Source organism: Acinonyx jubatus, chromosome X (genome assembly GCF_027475565.1).
Source record: "Acinonyx jubatus isolate Ajub_Pintada_27869175 chromosome X, VMU_Ajub_asm_v1.0, whole genome shotgun sequence".
Lineage (NCBI taxonomy): Eukaryota > Metazoa > Chordata > Mammalia > Carnivora > Felidae > Acinonyx > Acinonyx jubatus.
Genome location: NC_069389.1, coordinates 12,635,014 through 12,654,566, shown reverse-complemented (window position 1 = coordinate 12,654,566; position 19,553 = coordinate 12,635,014). Strand labels below are relative to the sequence as shown.

The following is a 19,553-nucleotide window of genomic DNA, read 5'->3' as shown; positions in this document are numbered from 1 at the left end:
TGTGCATGTTAACTTAAACATCTTAACTGTATTTAGCAGGCAGGTATAGCTCTGTCATGAATGATCACAAAATCTTAGTGGCATACTAACTTAGCAGCATTTATGTTGCTCATGGTTCAGCAGGGGAAGCTGTGCTTTATGCTCTTGTTCTGAGAGTTGGCTGTGGTGAATTCTCCGTGTGGCTCATCGTGGGACTAGAGCTAAATGGTTAGCAGTTATGTAGGACGACTTGGCTCCTGGCAGTGGCAAAGCAAGCAAATTTCAAGTCTCTGCTTGTGTCATGTGTACTAATATTCTATTGGTTAAAACAAAGGTGGGGGCGTGTAGAATGGGAGCTCTTCTACCCCTCTGGGCAAAGTTGACAAATCCCACTCTTTTGGAAGAAGGACATAGACAAGATTTTCCAAGCTAATTTTGCTTCAGGTCTTGGGAGAGTGTGAAAGAGGACATCAGATGTTTTGCAGTAGTCTCAGGAGTTGCTGGTCCCCGTCCTGCCTGGAAATGTTCAGCACATCCCCTCTCTGGGGAAGTTAAATCTTTCTAAGCAACACCCTTCCAAAGAAGTAGTGTCATTAAATATAAAGACAATGAAGAACTGCTTTACATGATAGACATCACCCTTTAAAAATAACTCATCAAGGGGCGCCTGGGTGGCGCAGTCGGTTAAGCGTCCAACTTCAGCCAGGTCACGATCTCGCGGTCCGGGAGTTCGAGCCCCAAGTCAGGCTCTGGGCTGATGGCTCAGAGCCTGGAGCCTGTTTCCGATTCTGTGTCTCCCTCTCTCTCTGCCCCTCCCCCGTTCATGCTCTGTCTCTCTCTGTCCCAAAAATAAATAAACGTTGAAAAAAAAAATTAAAAAAAATAAATAAATAAAAATAAAAATAGCTCATTCATCAAGCTTTTAATTCTTTTTTTTTAATTTTTAAATGTTTATTTTTGAGAGAGAGAGAAGGAGAGAGAGAGAGAGAGAGAGGGAGGGAGAGAGATCTTGCACTAGCAGGGGAGGGGCACAGAGAGGAGACAGAGAATCTGAAGCAGGTGCCATGCTATCAGTGCAAGGTCTGATGTAGAGCTCAAACTCACAAACCATGAGATCATGACCTGAGCTGAAGTCGGACACTTAACTGACTGAGCCACCCAGGCGCCCCAAGCATTGAATTCTGATGATGACTGGTATCTTATGGAGATGAACAGAAGGTCTCCCCATGGCCATGGTGATGTCAACAGCAGGGCTTTCCAAAGGATATTTGAGATTGCTGAGGAGATTAATGGCAGTAATGTCCAACAGGGAGATTTCATTCTGTGGGTTTTACTCTATTTTTTTGTTGTTGTTGTTTTTGGTTTTGTTTTTGTTTGGTTTTTATCATTACTGTTTTTTACATTTAGATCTTAAATCCATTTGGAATTTAGTTTTGGATATGGTGTGAGCTAGGGATTCAATTTTATTTTCTTTAACCTATATAGACAGATGTGCCAGTACCATTTAACAAATACACTATTCTTTTCCTCTTGAATTTGAATGTTGCCTTTATCCTATATTTTAATGTATTTACTGGAATCTATTTCTGGGATTGCTACTTCATTCTGCTGCTTTATTTGCACATTTTGTTTTAATTTTAGAGAGAGAGAGAGAGAGAGAGAGAGAGAGAGCAGGGGAGAGGGGCAGAGGGAGAGAGAGAGAGAGAGAGAGAGAGAGAGAGAGAGAGAGAATCTTAAGTAGGCTCCACACTCAGAGTGGAGCCCAATGTGGGGCTTGATCCCATGACCCTGGGATCATGGTCTGAGCTGAAATCAAGAGTTGGGCGTTCAACCAATTGAGCCACCCAGGCACCCCTATTTGAACACTTCTGTGCCAAACTATAGTATTTCGATGGTAGTGGTTTTATAGTATGTTTAATATCTAAGATAAGCCCTCCCAAATATACTGTAATCTTCTCTTTAATAATTTTATTGGATTGGGTGTTTGGACTTACATGGACTTTATATGTCCTTAAAAATTCTCGTTGGGATCATAATGAATATTTTACTGAATTATATATTAATTTTAGGAAAATGACTTTTTATGATAGCTAGTGTTTCCATCAAAGAATACCTTACCATTTGTTCAGATATTGTTTTATGCATTCAGTAAGAGTTGGAAAAGAGCCAGGTATGATTTAAGACAGAGAGAAGGCCAGTATGGCTGGAACAGAGAGCCAGGGTAGAAAGGAGATGACCAATCATAACCTAGAGGGCATTCTCACTCTTCAGCATGACTTTATTGAATATTTATGTGTTGAGGTTAAAGTTTACTTCTCAGAGGATATATATTATTTTATCTTCCTTATTTACAAGTCCTCGAAGAAGCCATTCTATATATTTTTTGCTGCAGAAGAAACTCTTGTTTTCATAACTTGTTAAAGCACCTGTTAAAGATTATCAGTGGGTAGAGACAGAAAATAGAATGGTGGCTTCCAGGGACTGAGGAGAGGGTGGGGAATGGGGAGCTTTGTATTTTTTTTAAGTTTATTTTCAGTAGCCTAAAGATTTGTTTATATCACTGTTTAGTACAGATACAAAATGTACAAGTCTTCAAAAGTGATTTATACTAAATAAGAATAAATTCGATCTAAGAAAATGTTAAAAGAAAAAAAAAGGATTCCCATTGCAATGAGAATTCCCATCAGCAATAAGAAATTTCAAAGATTTCACTGATTTCTGAGAATATATCCATAGATCTCAGTTTAGAAACTCTATTTCTTGTTCCTGCTTTAAGATACACCTTGGAAGGGCACCTGGGTAGCTCAGTGGGTTAAGTCTCAGGTTCTTGATTTCAGCTCAGATCATGATCTCAGGGTTCATGAAATCGAGTCTGCTTGGGAATCTCTCTGCCCCTCCCCTGCTCATGCTCTGTCTCTCTCTCAAAATACATAAATAAACATGAGAAAATTAAAAAAAAAAAGATACACCTTGGAAAAATGGTAAAGCAACAGACACCATTTGTTTTTGGCATCCTCTCACTTCCTTTCTGTGTCCACTACCCCCATACTCTGCCACTCCTTTCCTTATCCTTCAGGTGTCCAGTGTCTCTTTGTGCTCCTTTGATCACTCAACCACCCCCGCCTTCCACCACCAGTTTATTAAGTTATGGTTGACATACAAAAAGCTGTGTGTATTTAATATATACAACTTGAGGAGTTTGGAGATAAGTATATGGCCATGAAAATATCACCACAATCTATGCCATAAACATACCCATAACTTCCAAAAGTTTCCTCTTGTTCCCTTTATTAGTGTGTGTGTGTGTGTGTGTGTGTGTGTGTGTGTGTGTGATAAGAACCCATAATAGAAGATTTACCCTCTTAGTAAAATTTTAAATATATGCTGCGGTCTTTTAAACTACAGGTGTGGCCGTGGGCCCGCCCCCCGATGCTGCGGGGGGGGGGGGGGGGGCTGCCGGGTGGGTCTGCAGTGGGCGGGGCTCAGGCTCTGGCGCCTGGGCAGCACAAGCAGATCACTTCCACGGAGGAGCAGCTGGACTACTACCGGGACTGCACCTTCTTCAGTGAGCAGGACATCCTCACGCTCCAGGCGCAATTGCACGCTTCTACCAGCTGGCCCCCAGCCCGTTCCAGTGGACTGTCGGAAAAGCCCCGTCGTCCATGTGCCGATGAGCCTCGTCATCGTGATGCCGGAGCTCCGGGAGGACCCATTCAAGGAAAGGATCGTAGAGGCTTTTACTGAGGATGGCAGGGGGAACCGCACCTTCGGCAACTTTGTGGGTATGTCCTCTGTGCTCTGCGAGTTGGCTCTCCGGGAGCTCAAGGCAAACTATTCCTTCAACACCTACAACTTCGTCTGCAAGGAGGATCTGGAGCGGAAGCTGGCCGGGCTCACCCAGTCGGAGTTGGACGAGGAGGAGGTGATGCTCATGTGCGACAAGATCATCGAGGAGGCCGACCTGGACAAGGATGGTAAACTGGACTTTGTGGACCTTGAGGACGTGATTGCCAAGGCCCGCGACTCCTCAGCACCTTCCACATCCGGATCTGAGGACGCTGCTGAGGGTGTGGTGGCCCAGAAGCTGACCATCTGGCTCTGCTGCTGTCTACACAAGTGTGACCTCCAAGCTGCCCAGAGATGGGGCTGTGGCCTCTGGGGTTATTCCCACCAACATTTCCTTGGGCCCTTTCAGCAAAAGATCCTTACCCAGGGAAGGGGGGTGTGAGGAGCAGGGACCTTCCCAGACCCCAGGGCCTCCAAAGGCCTCCTATCTGTCCCCACCCACTCCAGCTCCCCAGACCCTGGTCCTCTCCCTGTCACAAATGACCCCACTGGGAGGGGAAGGCGGAGACCTCATGGGGCAGGGGATGCCCACGTGTCCAAGGGCTGGGCAGGCATCCCAGTCGCGCAGGGAAAAGTGAAAAATGAAAGAGGACAATGTTTTATGAGCTATGCGGTCTTTCTCTCAAACCCACAGCTGGGCCGCACACCGGTTCGCCAGGTCTCCGTCTCCCCCAACCCTCCCATCGTGAAGCTGTGAGGAGAGTGGGCCAAGGGCTCTGTCCCTGTCCCTAGCTCTGAGTCCTGGGCACCCCTTCTCCTCCACCCTCCCCAAGACCTGGAATTCTCACTGGTGTGTGCTGGCCACACATTTGTGAACTTCTGGTAATAAAGCACTTTCATGTCCCCATAAAACAAAATGGAACAAAAACCACAGGCACTGTGCTGCACTGTAGATCTGTAGGACTGTTTCATCTTGTGCACCTGAGACTTTGTGTCCTTTCACGAATACCTCTGCATTTATCCTTCCCTTGAGTGGCTGCCAACCACCACTCTACTTTCTGCTTCTATGAGTTTGACTAGATTCCTTGTGTAAGGGAGATCATGTATTATTTTTCCTTCTGTGTCTGCCTAATTCACTTATCATATCCTCCAGGTTCATCCATATTCCGGCGGATGGCAAGATTTTCTTCTTTTTAAAGGCTAAATAATATTCCATTGTTTGTATATAGCACATTTTCTTTATCCGTTCACCCATCAGCAGACATTTAGGTTGCTTCTGTATCATGGCTATTGTGAACAATACTTCAGCGAGCATGGGAGTGCAGGTAGCGTTTTGAGATAGGAACCTTATTTCCTTTAATATATACCGGAAGTGGGATTGCTAGATCATATGGTAGTTCTATTTTTAATTTTTTGAGGAATTATTCCATAGCTACTATTCTAATTTACATTCCCAACAGCGTACAAGGGTTCCCTTTCCTCCATATGCTCACCAGCGCTTGTTACATATAAATATTTTTGATAATAGCCACCTTAACGGGTATGAGGTGGTATCTCATTGTCATTTTGATTTGCATTTCCCTGATAATTAGTGATGTTGAGCAGCTTTTCGTATACTGGCCATTTGTATGTATTCTTTTTTTATTTTTTCTTTTTCATTTGTAAATATTCTTTGGGGAAATATGTATTTAGTTCCTTTGCCCATTTTAAAATTGGATTTATTTTTCCTGTTGTATTGTAGGCATTTTTAATACATTTTTAATACTAACCCTTTATCAGATATATGGTTTACAAGTATTTTCTCCCATTCTGAAGGTTGCCTTTTCATTTTGTTGATCGGTTTCTTTGCTGTACAGAAAGTTTTTACTTAAATGCAATCACATTTGTTCTTTTTCCTTTTGTTGCCTGTGATTTTAGGTGTCTGCAATATTGTGATTTATAACAAATATACATTTGGTCATCCAGATTACCAAAATACACATTTCTCATATATTTATTGGCTGTTCAACCACAGTTCCTGGCTCAAAGCTCCCCAAACCCATGGAATTGCCTAAGTAATGATGGCAACAAGAGTTCTTTTGTAATGTTAACGAGGTGACCTTTGGACTGCACCTCAGGATGGGGCATCCCCTTGACCTCCTAAGTGGGGAGAGGGCCTGGAGGTTTAATTGATAGCCAGTGGCCAGTTATTCAATCAATTGTGCCTATGTAATGAAACCTCCATAAAACCCAGAAGGATGGGATTTGGAGAGCTTCCAGGTTGGTGAATGTGTGGATAATGGGGAGCATGGCACACCTGGAGAGGGCATGGAAGCTCCATGCTCTTTCCCCATACCTTTCCCTATGGATCTCTTCCATCTGACTATTTCCGAGCTATACCCTTTTAGAGTAAACCGGTAATCTAGTAACTAAAATGTTTCTCTGAGTTCTGTGAGCCACTGTAACAAATTAGTTAAATCTGAGGATGGGGAGTCGGGTCATAGGGTTCATAACCAGTTGTTCAGGAGTACAGGTGACAACCTAGACTTGCAGTTGGCATCCTCAGTTGGAGGGGGTCATTGGAACCTTCGATCTATAGCCAGTTGGTCAGAAGCACAGGCAATAACCTGGGCTTGCGACTGGCATCTGAAGTCAATTTTGTAGGACTGAGCCCCTGACCTGTGGGACTTGGTGCCACCTCTGGAGAGATTGTGTCAGAATTGTGTTGAATTGTAGGACACGCAGCTGATGTCCAAAGAATTGTTTGCTTTTGTGGGGGATATCACCTCACACACACTGGAATTGGGTGTCAGAATCCCTTTAGTATCCTATCTGAATCATTGCCAAGGCCAATGTCAAGAAGCTTTTCCCCTATATTTTCTTCTAGTTTTATGGTTTCAGGTCTTATGTTTGAATCTTTAATTCATTTTAAGTTGATTTTTGCATATGCATATGGCTTAAGGGTACAATTTCATTCTTTTGCATTTGGATATCCAGTTTTCCCAAATACCATTTATTGAAGAGACTATTCTTCTATGTGTTCTTGGCACCCTTGTCTAAAATCAGTTGATCATATATGCATGGGTTTATTTCTGGACTCTCCATATCCTGTTCCATTGGTTTATGTGTTTGTTTTTCTGTCCATACTGTTTCTGATTACTGTTGCTTTGAAATATTTTGAAATGAGGAAGTGTGATGCCTTCAGCTTTGTTCTTCTTTCTCAAGATTGCTTTGAATATTTGGGGTCTTTTGTGGTTTCATATGAATTTTTGTATTGTGTTTTCTGTTACTGTGAAAAATGCCATTGAGATTTGGATAGGGATTGCATTGAATCTATAGATCAGTGTGGGTAGTGTGGACATTTTAACAGTATTAATTTTTTCCTCAATCCATGAACACGAGATGTCTTTCCATTTATTTCTGTCTGCTTTAAATCCTTTCATTATTATTTTAAAGTTTTTAGTGGACAAGTCTTTCATCTCCTTGATTAAGTTTATTTGTAAATATTTTATTCTTCTTAGTGCCATTATAAATGAGATTGTTTTTTTATTTCCTTTTTGAATTATTAGTTGCTAGCATATGGAAATACAGCTGATTTTGTATCTTACAATTTTGCTGAATTTGTTTATTAGTCTTCACAGGGTTTTTTGGGTATAGCTTTGATAATTTTTGTTTGAGAGGCAGGCTAGCATTGAGGAAAGAACATGTGCTATGAGTTAGAAAGCCCTGGGTTTGAATCTTACTTTGAATTTACATATGATTCTAGGACCTTGAGTCATTAATTAACCTCTCTAAGACTTGGTTTCATTATTCATGATACGGGGATGCTCCTTTTACCTACTTTTCTATTACATAGTGTTGTTTTGATGATTACATGAGATAATGAAATTGAAAACATCAGAACAGGGCCTGCTATTTCTAAAGCATGTGATGTGATCAGTAAATGGTATTCCCACCCCCTTTCCTGCTCAGTCTCACCTAGACCTGGCTTCCCCTAAAGACTTGGACCATTAATTTATCTCTCCTCTCCTCATTTCCAATTCAGCTCCCAGCAAAAATGCAGTTTCTTCAGTGCACCTGATCTTAACCACTTGTTTGTTAAAAGTGATCTGGACTAAACTAAAACACAACAAGAGGAAAGGGACATACATTGTTTGCTAAACTGCTTGTTATGGTTGTTGCATATTAAAATAAGATGCTTATGGGGTGCCTGGGTGGCTCAGTTGGTTGAGTGTCTGATTCTTGATTTTGGTTCCAGTCATGATCCCAGGATCATGAGATCAAGCCCTGTGTCAGGCTCTGCATTAAGCATGGAGCCTGCTTAAGATGCTCTCTTTCCCTCTGCCCTCTCTCTAAAATTAAAAAAAAAAAAAGATGCTTGTTAGCTGACTCTATCTGTAATCGCAGGTGTAATGTAAATAGCTCTTACAAAAGGATAACTTCTACTCAGTTTTCAGAGCTTCTCCTGTGTTTGCAGTTTCTTAAAAATAATAAGCCTAAAATAATCCTTATGTCAAGGAAACATATTTTGGGGTAGCAAATTCTGCTCCCCTACAGGTGGTTACTGCAAGGTTAGTAAATAATAAGTGACATAAAATGAATCTAAAAACATTAGGTAGCTGGATATTTGATGGGCAGAGGAAGCTTGGAGCAAATTCACTGAGAGAGGGAAATGAGTCTTGTATCAGAAGAACAGGAGAAGAGTGAGGAGGAGACAGGAGGTCTGTAGCTGCCTCCATTGGCCAGGAGAAGTGAGACTGTTTCTGTGAGGACTAAGAGGTGATAATGCAGTTGGGAAGAAAGGGCTTATAACACTCATGGCTCTGTCATGGCCTTCATGGCTCCTGCTTATCTTTTTGAGACAAAAGCATATGCCTCCTTCTTTAACTTGTTCCAGGCCTCCAGAGTGTTCAGAGGGCAATTTGCTACCTTTCAGCTCCCTACTTCGAGAAGTCTTTCCTCATGATACACTCAGCTCAAGGGTTAATGGGACTATATTTTGGAGAGGAGATTTCCCAAATTTCACAGGACTGAGAACCCCTTTCTGTCTGATTTTCAGTACCCCATTTAGGTGAAAATGGATAAAATTAAACATTTAGCAGGCTTATTTCAGTTGCTGAGAAATGAGAGAAGTACTTTTCTTAGAATCAACAATAATTCAAAATGGAATAATGACATAATGTGTTTTGAAGAATATGGTGCTAGATAAGTGGTTTTGCCGTTACCAGACCTTATCACTCACATATAAATACGGAAAATAGCAGTGAGCAAAGGGGCAAATGTCAATTTAGAGGAAGATGTTTTTGCTTCCATAATGGGTCCTTTCTCCTTGGTGGAATTTACTACAAGCGCATCTCTCTGACTGAAAAAAACACACAAATCTATTGCTTCTTGGTCATCCATTCAGTGATGACGCAAAGTCATCCTTGGAAACTTCCAAAATAGGGGATGACCATAGACCTCCTGTCCATGGGCCTTTCCATATATACTTTCATTTTCTAACTTTCATTAAGAATCTGGAACCAGTGATTTTGAAGGTTTTAAGAACAATCACATTTTTGGCTATGTACTTTATAATCTTTATGTGAATTATTTTTTTCGTCAATGATGTGACATTTTATTATTAGTATTTACTTCCAGTAATAGTTACAAAATTTCTGGGAACTTTTCAATTTCTTCCATATAAAAGATGAAAGTAAAGAGGCTAGGAAGACATATTTTTTATTTTTCTATTTTCTTGGAATTTTATCATCCGAAGGTAATTGTACTGAACTCGAATCATTAAATATTAAATTTCTCTACTATGTGCAGGATAACGTGGTGGAATTTGAGAGAATTTCATAGAAATATAGATAATATGTCCTCTGGTCTAAGCTAATCACTGTTAGATCAGAAATCCATAAAACAAGATACTAAAATACCAACTTTACTCTTGAAAAAATATATTTCACTCATTTAATCTTAACAGTAACTTTATGAGGTAGGGTTATTATCATCCCATTTTATAAATGAGAGGCCTCAACAGGTTAAAGTCGATAGTGGGAGAGCTGGGATTTGTTGGGGAGGAAGAATTTCCTCTGCCCTTCAAGATCCTTCTAGCTGAACTTAGAATCAAATTAATATGCAACAGATTAACAGGAAAAAATGAAATTTAATAGCATAAGTACAGGAATCCATATAGACATGAAAATTCCAAAGACAGTCAAGTAACTTGAGGCTTATATGTGCTCAGGAGAGGGGTAGAGACCTGAGGATACAAAAGAAAGACCATTAGTGGGAAGGTGAAAAGAGATATTTGGAAAACCGAGGTGCCCTATTTTACAGATAAGTTTCTTAGGTAAAGAGGAATCTCTGTTAATAGCTCTCTTCTGGTCCCTGCAGGCAGTTGAGAGAGAGATAAAGACCTTTCCCCGAATCTGCTGGGTTTGGATTGCTTTTAACTCAAAATAATGCTCAGGCCAAAGTGGCTGGTCTTGGGGTGAGTTGGCCTTGGTTCCTACAGATTCAAATCCAGGCAGTGTTCTCTACTGTCTAAACTTTTTACCACTCTGCAACACTCTCTCACTAAAAGAGGCAAAATCCAAAATAACAATGACAACAACAAAGAAGATAGTAACTGAGATTTAATCAGTGTTTTGTTCTGGGGTGGGTTAGGAATCAGTACACTTTCAAATGAATTTCATGTTCTATAGAATGTTAATGTAAGGGGAAACCAAAAACATCATCTAGTATAGTTCTACCACTGCTGGGTGAATAGTTCAACTTGACAGCAAATTTGGAGCATTGCTTCCACAAGTAAATGGACATTTCTAGTGGTAGACTAAGACTGCTTGCATTTCCTGAGAGCAACTTGAAAATTCATAGAGTTATTTTCATACGGGCCAGGGGAAGAAGCAACCCTGCTAAACAAATTTAAAAGGTGAATAAAAGTTTTTCGACCTCAGCACTACTGACATTCTGACTCAATCATTGTTTGCTGTGGGGAGGGTCCTGTGCATTGTAGGATATTAGCAGCATCCCTGGTCTCTACCCACTAGATGTCAGTAGCACCTCCATTCCTTGTGACAACCAAAAATGTCTCCAGACCGTGCCAAGTATCCCCTGGGGGGCAAAATTGGCTGTTGAGAACCACTGGGCTAATAAGAGACAAAAATAAAATTGCCTCATGATTATATGCTTGTTGCTCCTCCCATTAAAATCCCTGTAAAAGCCCTCTTCTTTGCCTCCTGGGCTCCTGTTAAGACTCTCAGCTTCTCTCTTATAAGACTCTTTTCACCTCTTCTCTGTTCTTCCTTTTCCCAGGCCCCCTACCACCTCCTCTTAGGGGATATCCAGAAACTCTGATTTTCTCTTTTTTTCTTTTTTTAATGTTTATTTCTGAAAGGGAGAGAAACAGAGTGCAAGTGGGGGAAGGGCAGAGAGGGAGGGAGACACAGAATCCAAAGCAGGCTCCAGGCTCCAAGCTGTCAGCACAGAGCCCGACGTGGGGCTTGAACCCACGAACTGCAAGATCATGACCTGAGCCGAAGTCTGACGCTTAACCGACTAAGCCACCCAGGCGCCCCGACTCTGATTTTCTCTTAATTTATTGTGCAGAGCAGTTCAGCTGTTTTTTAGAAGTCCAGGAAGTTGGGGCACTGTGTGTATAGAGGATGGGGAGGTATGTAAGGATGTGTGGTTGTGGGGTGGATGTGTAATCTTCAATTCAAAATACCTCAAGTTGTCTCCCCAAAGAGCTGTATGTATTAGAAAGCAATCATGCCAGTCCTCCAGTAGAAGCCCCTGTGATTGTTAGAAGTTTTAAATAGGAAATCTTCCCCTACCACCTTTTCTTTACCCCTACCCATGGGGATTATGGAAAATGAGAGGGTAAATTACAGAGCCAGGGGCCCAATGCTCTGATTTTAGAGGAGTTGTCTATAAATACTATACATAATCAATTAAAACTTTCACCTCTTATTGATAAAATGTGTATATCAACCCGACATGAAGGGATGCAAACTTTCTAAAGTACAAGTAAATAGATTATAATTAGTCAAATAAAATCATATTAAATATACTCTTATGTAATGATGTACAGAATACAGTTTTATGATCCCACCTTATTTTGATTTCTGCCAATAAGAAGAAAAAAATTGGGGGGCACCTGGGTGGCTCAATCAGTTTAGCATCCAACTTCAGCTCAGGTTATGATTTCACAATTCATGGGTTTGAGCCCCGCGTCAGGCTCTGTGCTGACAGCTCAGAGGCTAGAGCCTGCTTCAGATTCTGTCTCCTACTCTCTCTGATCCTCTCCTGCTTGCTCTCTCTCTGTATCCCTCTGTCTCTCTCTCTCAAAAATAAACAAACATTTTATAAAAAAGAAAAAAAAAGAAGGAAAGAAAAAAAATTTACAAGTATGTGGAATTAAAATTGACAGGCATTTTTGAGGAAGGTCTTTTTTTTCTTAAGAACTTTTTGAGAAATTATTGAGAGATGTTGGTTTTAGGTACCCTTTTTGTTGCATTAGAAATTTCTTTGTCAGTGGCATAAACATTGTAGAAAAAACATCTTTGGTCATGCTGTAGTCTAAAAACCAGGAAAACATTCTGTTTCTTAAGCTTCCATGTAAATAATAGTAATTTTATCTACTAATAGATAATTCATCAGACTTGCCTTAAAATGTACAAACTGTCCTCTATTTTTCATGGACTTTTGCATCCTCTGATTCTTATTTTTGTCCTTTGAGGTAAAAAAATACCTCACAGAAATGGCTGTCAAAGTCCAGGCTAGTACACTATGCTGATCTTTACTTTGACTATCTTTAGTAAAAAGTCTTTCTGATTTTAATTGCACCACCTGTTCCTTTTCTTTTAACAGTGGATTTCAACCATCATAAGAATGCTATTTGTTTGTTTACTGCCTACCCATTTTAAAGGATTTTTGCAATGTCTGAACTGCATGTTTAGCCATAAGGGAAAAACACACTGGTATTTGTCTCTGTAAAAATGTATGTATAAATGTGTGTGTACATTGTTATTTTGTAATGCTAGCTTTGTTTTGACTTCACCAGTCTGAGATACAAACAATAACAGTTCAGAGTCTTTACCCAAAGTATAACATTTGGGTTCATACCTCCCAGGAAGTCTACTGTCCCCATACCCCCACTCTCAAACTTTTCAAAGACAAAATTAAAAATTTCTGTTTATCAAAAGAACGCCCTAATTAAAGTTTTTAAAGACAAAATTAAATTGGTTAGATAATTGCTACACATACAATGCATAAAGGATTAGTATCCTGTATATATGAAGAACTTCTGCATATCAGTAAGAAAAAGACGAGTAACTCAGTGGAAAAATTGGTAGCTAACGCAAATGGGTATTTTACAGAAAAAGAAACATGTATGGTCAATAACCAAAGAGATGTTCAACTTCATAACAATTGGACTGATGAAAATCAAGGCTAGTGTTCATTATTTTGAACTTTATATATCACAGATATGTATGATAAAATGACTTAACACACATTTATAACAAAGGAAGAATAAACATAATATTCAAAATTATGTTTATTTAGAGAGGAGGCAGAATTATGGAATTGGGGAGGAATGCATATTCATATTGGTTGCATATTGGATGTAAGTTATTTGTAATGTTCTAGGTTTTTGGCTTGTTGATGGGTTCATTGTGCTTATTATATTATTTTAAAAAATAGATTATAGCCAGTTAGCTAGCTAGCAAGCTAGCAAGCTATACTTGGGCTATAGATGTTGATGGATTATAAGTCAAGGAGAATGATTCCAATTCTGAGCAACTGAGGTTCTTTAAAAAGTGAGTTGGGCTGGGTAGTAAACCTTTGTTAAAGACATTTCAAAAACTTGAAGTGGTAGAGGGCTTGCAGCTACGGGAACTAATATTAGGGTGGGGAAGGTTATGCTACAATAACAAACCTCTAATTCTCAAATCCCAGTGATCTGCTGTAAGAAAGGTTTATTCCTCATATCCACAATTTGCTCATTGTAGAGATCCAGGGACCCAAGTTGATGGAGGCTATACTATCTAAAATACTCTGACTCCTTGATTGTCACAGAAGGGGGAGAAAATGCTGGAAAGTCTCAAACATGTAATTAAATCCTATAGTTTGAAAGTGACCCATGTAATTTATGCTCCCAGATTATGATTACAACAAATGTTAGGACCTTGACTAACTGCCCAGAAGGAGAGAAGAAATATATTTATGTAAGCACTAGAAGTCTTTAACAGAGCTGATTTCAATAGAGACAGAATGGCAATGATTTCATGTCTAGATGACAAAGTATGACAGACTGAGGTAGGAGTTTTAAAGTTTTGATGCCCATGCAACACATCTCCAGGGATTCCCAAGGAATACGTGGGCTAGGCATTGAAATGAGGAAGATGCAGATTTTATACCGACCGCTAGAAACAGGGATCAGAAAATTGAGGATTATTATTAACATGAACACATTTGAATCAGAGGCAAGTAAAACTCAGGGAAACACCTGTTACATACAGGATGTTTCAATTCATATGGATGCAAGCGTTTCCTTTGGCTCCCATTTCTCTCATCGTGCCCCAGGAACAATGTTAGATTGGGGCTGCCTTCGAAGTCACCAGAGTATGTGTACAATCCTTCAAACTTTTAGGGGGCTAATTGAAGGGATGCTGAGAATTCAGTGTAAAATCAGGACTCCTTTATCTTGCTCATTTTCTTTTCTTCAAGAATCCTCTGACATTTTTGCAATTGTGATACTACAAATATTCTTAGAGTTGGACATGTTATAAAGTGTATTCTGGCACTAGGCTCCCACCATTAAAATCTGCTGTGGAAAATATTTGTTTGGCTTCTCCCTGGGTGTACTGCTGTAGAAGTCTCATTCATCACTTCTCTCCCTGCCTCTTTGGCAACTGGCTCCTGGGCAGAGTATAAGCTATGCTTATATGTGAGCCAACTCAGAACATAGACAATAAAATGGATTCCTCAGTATTGATGACCTCATGTGAGTTCTGCAGCCTAACACCCTGGAATCATCCCAGTGCAGGCCAGCCTTTTTTTCTCTCTCTGTTCCTACAGACTCTGGGATTCTTTTTTATTGCTGCCAAAGCATATTCTACATTGAGAAGTCTGCAGGGTGGGATGCCATCTCCCAGATCTCTTCCAGGAAAACACAATAATATAATTGCCACTTAAAGACTATACAGAAAATCACTTCAGGAAAAGAGACCAGGGAAAGAAAAGAAGTATTGGGAAGTTTCTAGAATTGATGTTACATTTGTCAGTTTTCATTAGGAGAAAGAGAACTAGTAGGAAATTTGGTATATATAAAATCTCCTTGTCTGTTTATACCCACACACAGATACAGACAGACAGACACACACACACACACACACACACACACACACACACACCCTCCTATATATATTTAAGGGCTTTATTACAGAGATGTGATTTGACACAACTGTGGAAGCTGGTTAAGCAGTCTTTGTAAGGCTACTGTTATTAGATCTGATGCTAAAATTTGAAGTCTGCAGGGCAAGGGAGAATGGATGTAAGTTTGGGCTGAAATCCCACCGGACAGAAACCCATGTCAGTTCTCGTTGCCCCTGACCTCGTTGTTAGTGTGGGTATACTGCAGAAGCCAGGGTGTTTCATCATGCAGCTAAACACACACCTGGCTCATAAGTTAGAGAAGCAGAAAGAAGACCCTAGGGGAAGGTGAGCAGCTGTAGCCAATCAGCTGGCCAGAGACAACCTGTGCGAGCTACAAAATGGCTGTTGCTTCTCTTCTGCTCTCGAATTCATGAGTTTCTCCCATGGCCCACCTTAAGGAACATACAGGGAAGGAAAATGTAGAAGTGTAGTTCAGCCTAGCCAGGTTGATATATTACAGTGCCACCACAAATGAATCCCCTGATATGAAATCTCTGGTTTTATTGATTGAAGATACCAGAAGCAACCCTGCCCTCAGGTTCTCTTTCATTCTCCCTGGAAGACCTCAGAAAACATCTTTGAGCTTCTGGACCACCTATACTTTTTTGTTTACAGGACTGTACTTTCAAGCATGAAAGATTAGTTAGAACTACACAATAGGGTCTTCCTATACTTAGAACTGGTGACTTTCTTCTATTTGACCTCCTGCCACACATAAACAAGACAATGTTAACTTCATAATAGTTTAACATCTGTTGTGCTCAGTTATGTGCCAGGCACTGTGCTGGGTGCTTCAGGAAACAATGATGAACCAGGCCCTTGAGGAACACACTGTGTAGTGGCAGAAATAGACGCATAAATAGAAAGTCATGCAGTATGGTCAATGCCAAGGTAAAGGAATGCAGGGTGTGCTGTGGGAGTAAGGGGAAAGGGCAATCTTGGGTTTGAGATGTGGATCTTAAAGAATGAGTTTCTTTGCCAGGCAAAGAAAAGTGCAATGTGCATAGCAGGCCAAGAGATGTCATAAGCAAAGGCCCTGAGGGTTGAATCAATAGATACTTGATGGAAATTCTTAGAAACTAAAGTATCATGAGCATAGAGTGGATAATAGGGAGTGGCAGAAAATAAGCCAAGTCATGGTTACTGCATTTGCTATTCTAAGGAGCTTGAACATCATTGTTTGGAGACACTGAAGTGTTGTACCTGTATGTTCGACAGAAAATCCTAATATAATAGTGTAAACAGGAAAACAATTGTGAGAAGTTGGAGGAGAGTCTATAAAGTTTCCTCCAGACTGAGAAAACACTTTCAGACCAGAAAACAAAGGAAGCCGCTCCATACCATTTACAGAGTTGTATTCAGGGTAACTTACTAACGAGGGATTGAGCAAACTATGCAGGCAGCACACAGCTATTCTCTGCCCCCATTTCCCACCCAATATGGACCTTAATCCCCAGCTTTTATGGAGTGAGGGGTATGGTAGTGAGGTCACAGAGTAGTTCTCTGCAGTGGCACCATCTGTGCGCCAGAGGCTCTCTACTAGTCATCTGAAGTGGGGCCTTCTGTGCACCACTTTAGGGAAGATCGGAACAAGCCTTCCCACATTCTGGTCAGGGCATACATTAACCTCCACGGGGCCTGGAACATGTAACCCCAAGGAAGGTCATTTCACATCCATGAATAAGAGAGAGACAACATTGTCAGCACTCCTTCAGGAGCTCATTGGTTCTCTGCAACAAAAAATTTGAAGGTGGGAAGCCTGGGTATGGTATGGCCGCAGAACCATGTTAACCTTGATTTGGGCTTTTTCTGTTTCCTTGCTCTGAAAACCTTAGTGTCATCCCCACTGTCCTAGGATGGCTGTTGCTACACCTCCAAGATTCATGTCCATATTCATATTTATATCCTCATGGCTTCTGGCTCTACCTCATTGGCCAGAACTTTGTTGCATGGCCTCACCTAGCTGCTGGGGCACTTGCACATGGGATCTCTCTGGACCCCTAATACTTACCTACACTCTCTTTCTCTTGCTGCACCATATCCTTTACCTTGAAGTAAAAGCCTTATGTGACTTCTTTGTGGAGTTTGATGAATCTTTTCAAGTATGTGAAGTTCTTACCATGGCCAGAAAGCCTCCACGATCTTGCTGCCTGGTACCTCTCTGACTCCATTTCCTTCAACTTCATCTCCCTTTCTCATTCTGCTCTAGTCCCCTTGGCACTCTGTGCTGGATCATACCCAGAAGGCTCCACACTTATGTCTTGGTATTTTGTTTCTTTTGTCTAGAACTCTCTTAGGTATCTATAGGGCTCCATCCTATCCTCCTGAAAAGTTATAAAGACCTTTCCAGACTATACCTTCCTTTCTAAAATGTAATCATGCCCCGGTTACTTTTGATTCCTTTGACTACCCCCCACCCCACCCCAGCTCCCCACACTAGAATGTAAAATGCACAAGAGAAGAGATTTTGTTTTTATACCTGGAATGGTGTCTGACACAAAATAGATGCTTAATAAGTGATTGAGAAGGAATAACCAAATAAAGAGGGAGGTGGAGGTCCAGCTGGGAATGGAGGGGCACACAGCCCATTTGTTACCTGGGAAAGTTTTCAAAAGAAAAGCAGGAATTAGGAGCTACTGGAGTTGGGTACAAAGGAAATGTAACATGAGCCAGGAAGGGGAGGAGGTAGTTCAAAAGCATGAGTATTGAATGTCCTCCAGGAGAAAGCTTAGATCAGTAAACAAAATTTTATGTTGATGTTGAATATAAGCTGAGAGGTTGAATAGACTCCTGATTGGGGTTTTCTAGGGTTTACCAAACATCTCAATGTATATATTTTTTTTAGTTTATTTATTTTGAGAAAGAGCATGAACTGAGGTGGGGCAGAAAGAGAGGGAGAGAGAATCCCAAGCAGGCTCCACCCTTCCAGAGCAGAGCCCAATATGGGACTTGAACTCACAAACTATGAGGTCATGACCTGAACTAAAACCAGAGTCAGCCACTTAATCAACTGAGCCACCCAGGTGCCCCTCAGTGTATTTCTAATTAACCTGAAATGTTGCTAATGATGTGTGTATGTGTTCCATTGACTTTTTTGGAACATTAGATAAGAATTTGGTCTTTCCTTTAACATAACCCCTATCCATGTAGGTTGAAAATTGATTCTGTAATTTGTAATGAAGCTTGTGTTGAAAATATAGACAGAGAAACTTAGATCAACGCGGATCACTGTGTTTCTTGTTATTCGCAAAGGGACACCTTCATATCTTCTACTAGGAGAGGTCTGTGTGTGTGTGTGTGTTTAAGCTCGTGGTGAGGAAAAACAGGAGAAATATATTGAAAATGAAGAGAATAAAATATAGAAAAGCATATAAAATAAGTATATTCTTGCAGATAAAAGTTAACACCTTTATAGAAGGGAGATTTTTTTTTCCACTTTAAAATATCAGATTCATTTCGACAAGACAGAATCGATGCATGACTATAAAATAGTTTATCTCCAGTTTTCCAGAACTCTTAAGGTGACCTGATAAAGTCAGATAGGAAATCAAAGAGGTTGAAATAATTTCCACCAAATATTAGGCATCTCTTGGGATGTTTTGTTCTGTTTTGCTTGGGAATAAATAGTGTTTTGTTTTGTTGGTTTCTTTCTTTTTTTTTTTTTTTTTTTTGCTTCTTTGCTTGTTAATTTACACTTATTTGTCTTTAAATTGATGATATATGCACATGATAGAACATTCAAAATGTACAGAATAGAATAAAAAAGTAGACTCCTTACCACAGTCCTCCCACTCTCCACCTACACCCAGTCCCCCCCCCCCCCCCCGAGACAACCTTGATTACCCAGTATGCATGCTTTACTGAACCTTGCTTTTTTCACTTAATTATTTATTTTGGAGATAATTCCATATCAGAACATATAGACTTAGGTCTTCCTTTTAAGAACTGCATAGTGTGCGTGTGTGGGGGGGAAAGAATTGCATAGTGGGATTATGAATTTTAATAGGAAAGGTACTTCTTTCTTCACCTAAGGAAGAGATTAATGCTTAGCTTAATGAAGATGCAATCACTGATATGAGGAATTAAGATCTCACAGGGAGAGTTTTTTAACTGAGTGAACTTCTTGGGAGCCTTCCAAACTCTTCTAGAAATAGCCAGATAAAATACAGGACATCCACCTGGTTAAATTTGAATTTCACATAAACATATAAGAATGTGTCATGCAGGGGTGCCTGGGTGGCTCAGTTGGTTAAGCATCCAACTCTTGACACTGGCTCAGGTCATGATCTCACAGTCATGAGATCAAGTCTCTTGTCGGACTCTGTGCTGAGCATAGAGCCTGCTTAGCATTCTTTCTCCCTCTGTCTCTGACCCTCCCTTGC

At 40.5% G+C, this 19,553-nt stretch overlaps 1 long non-coding RNA gene and 1 pseudogene across 1 annotated transcript in view; both read left to right on the top strand.

The window, feature by feature from the left end:
• Positions 1-19,553, top strand: part of LOC128311564 (uncharacterized) — a 253,609-nt gene that overhangs the window by 126,900 nt on the left and 107,156 nt on the right. The window lies entirely within an intron of this gene.
• On the top strand, positions 1,663-18,466 carry LOC128311562 (calcium and integrin-binding family member 2-like; annotated as a pseudogene).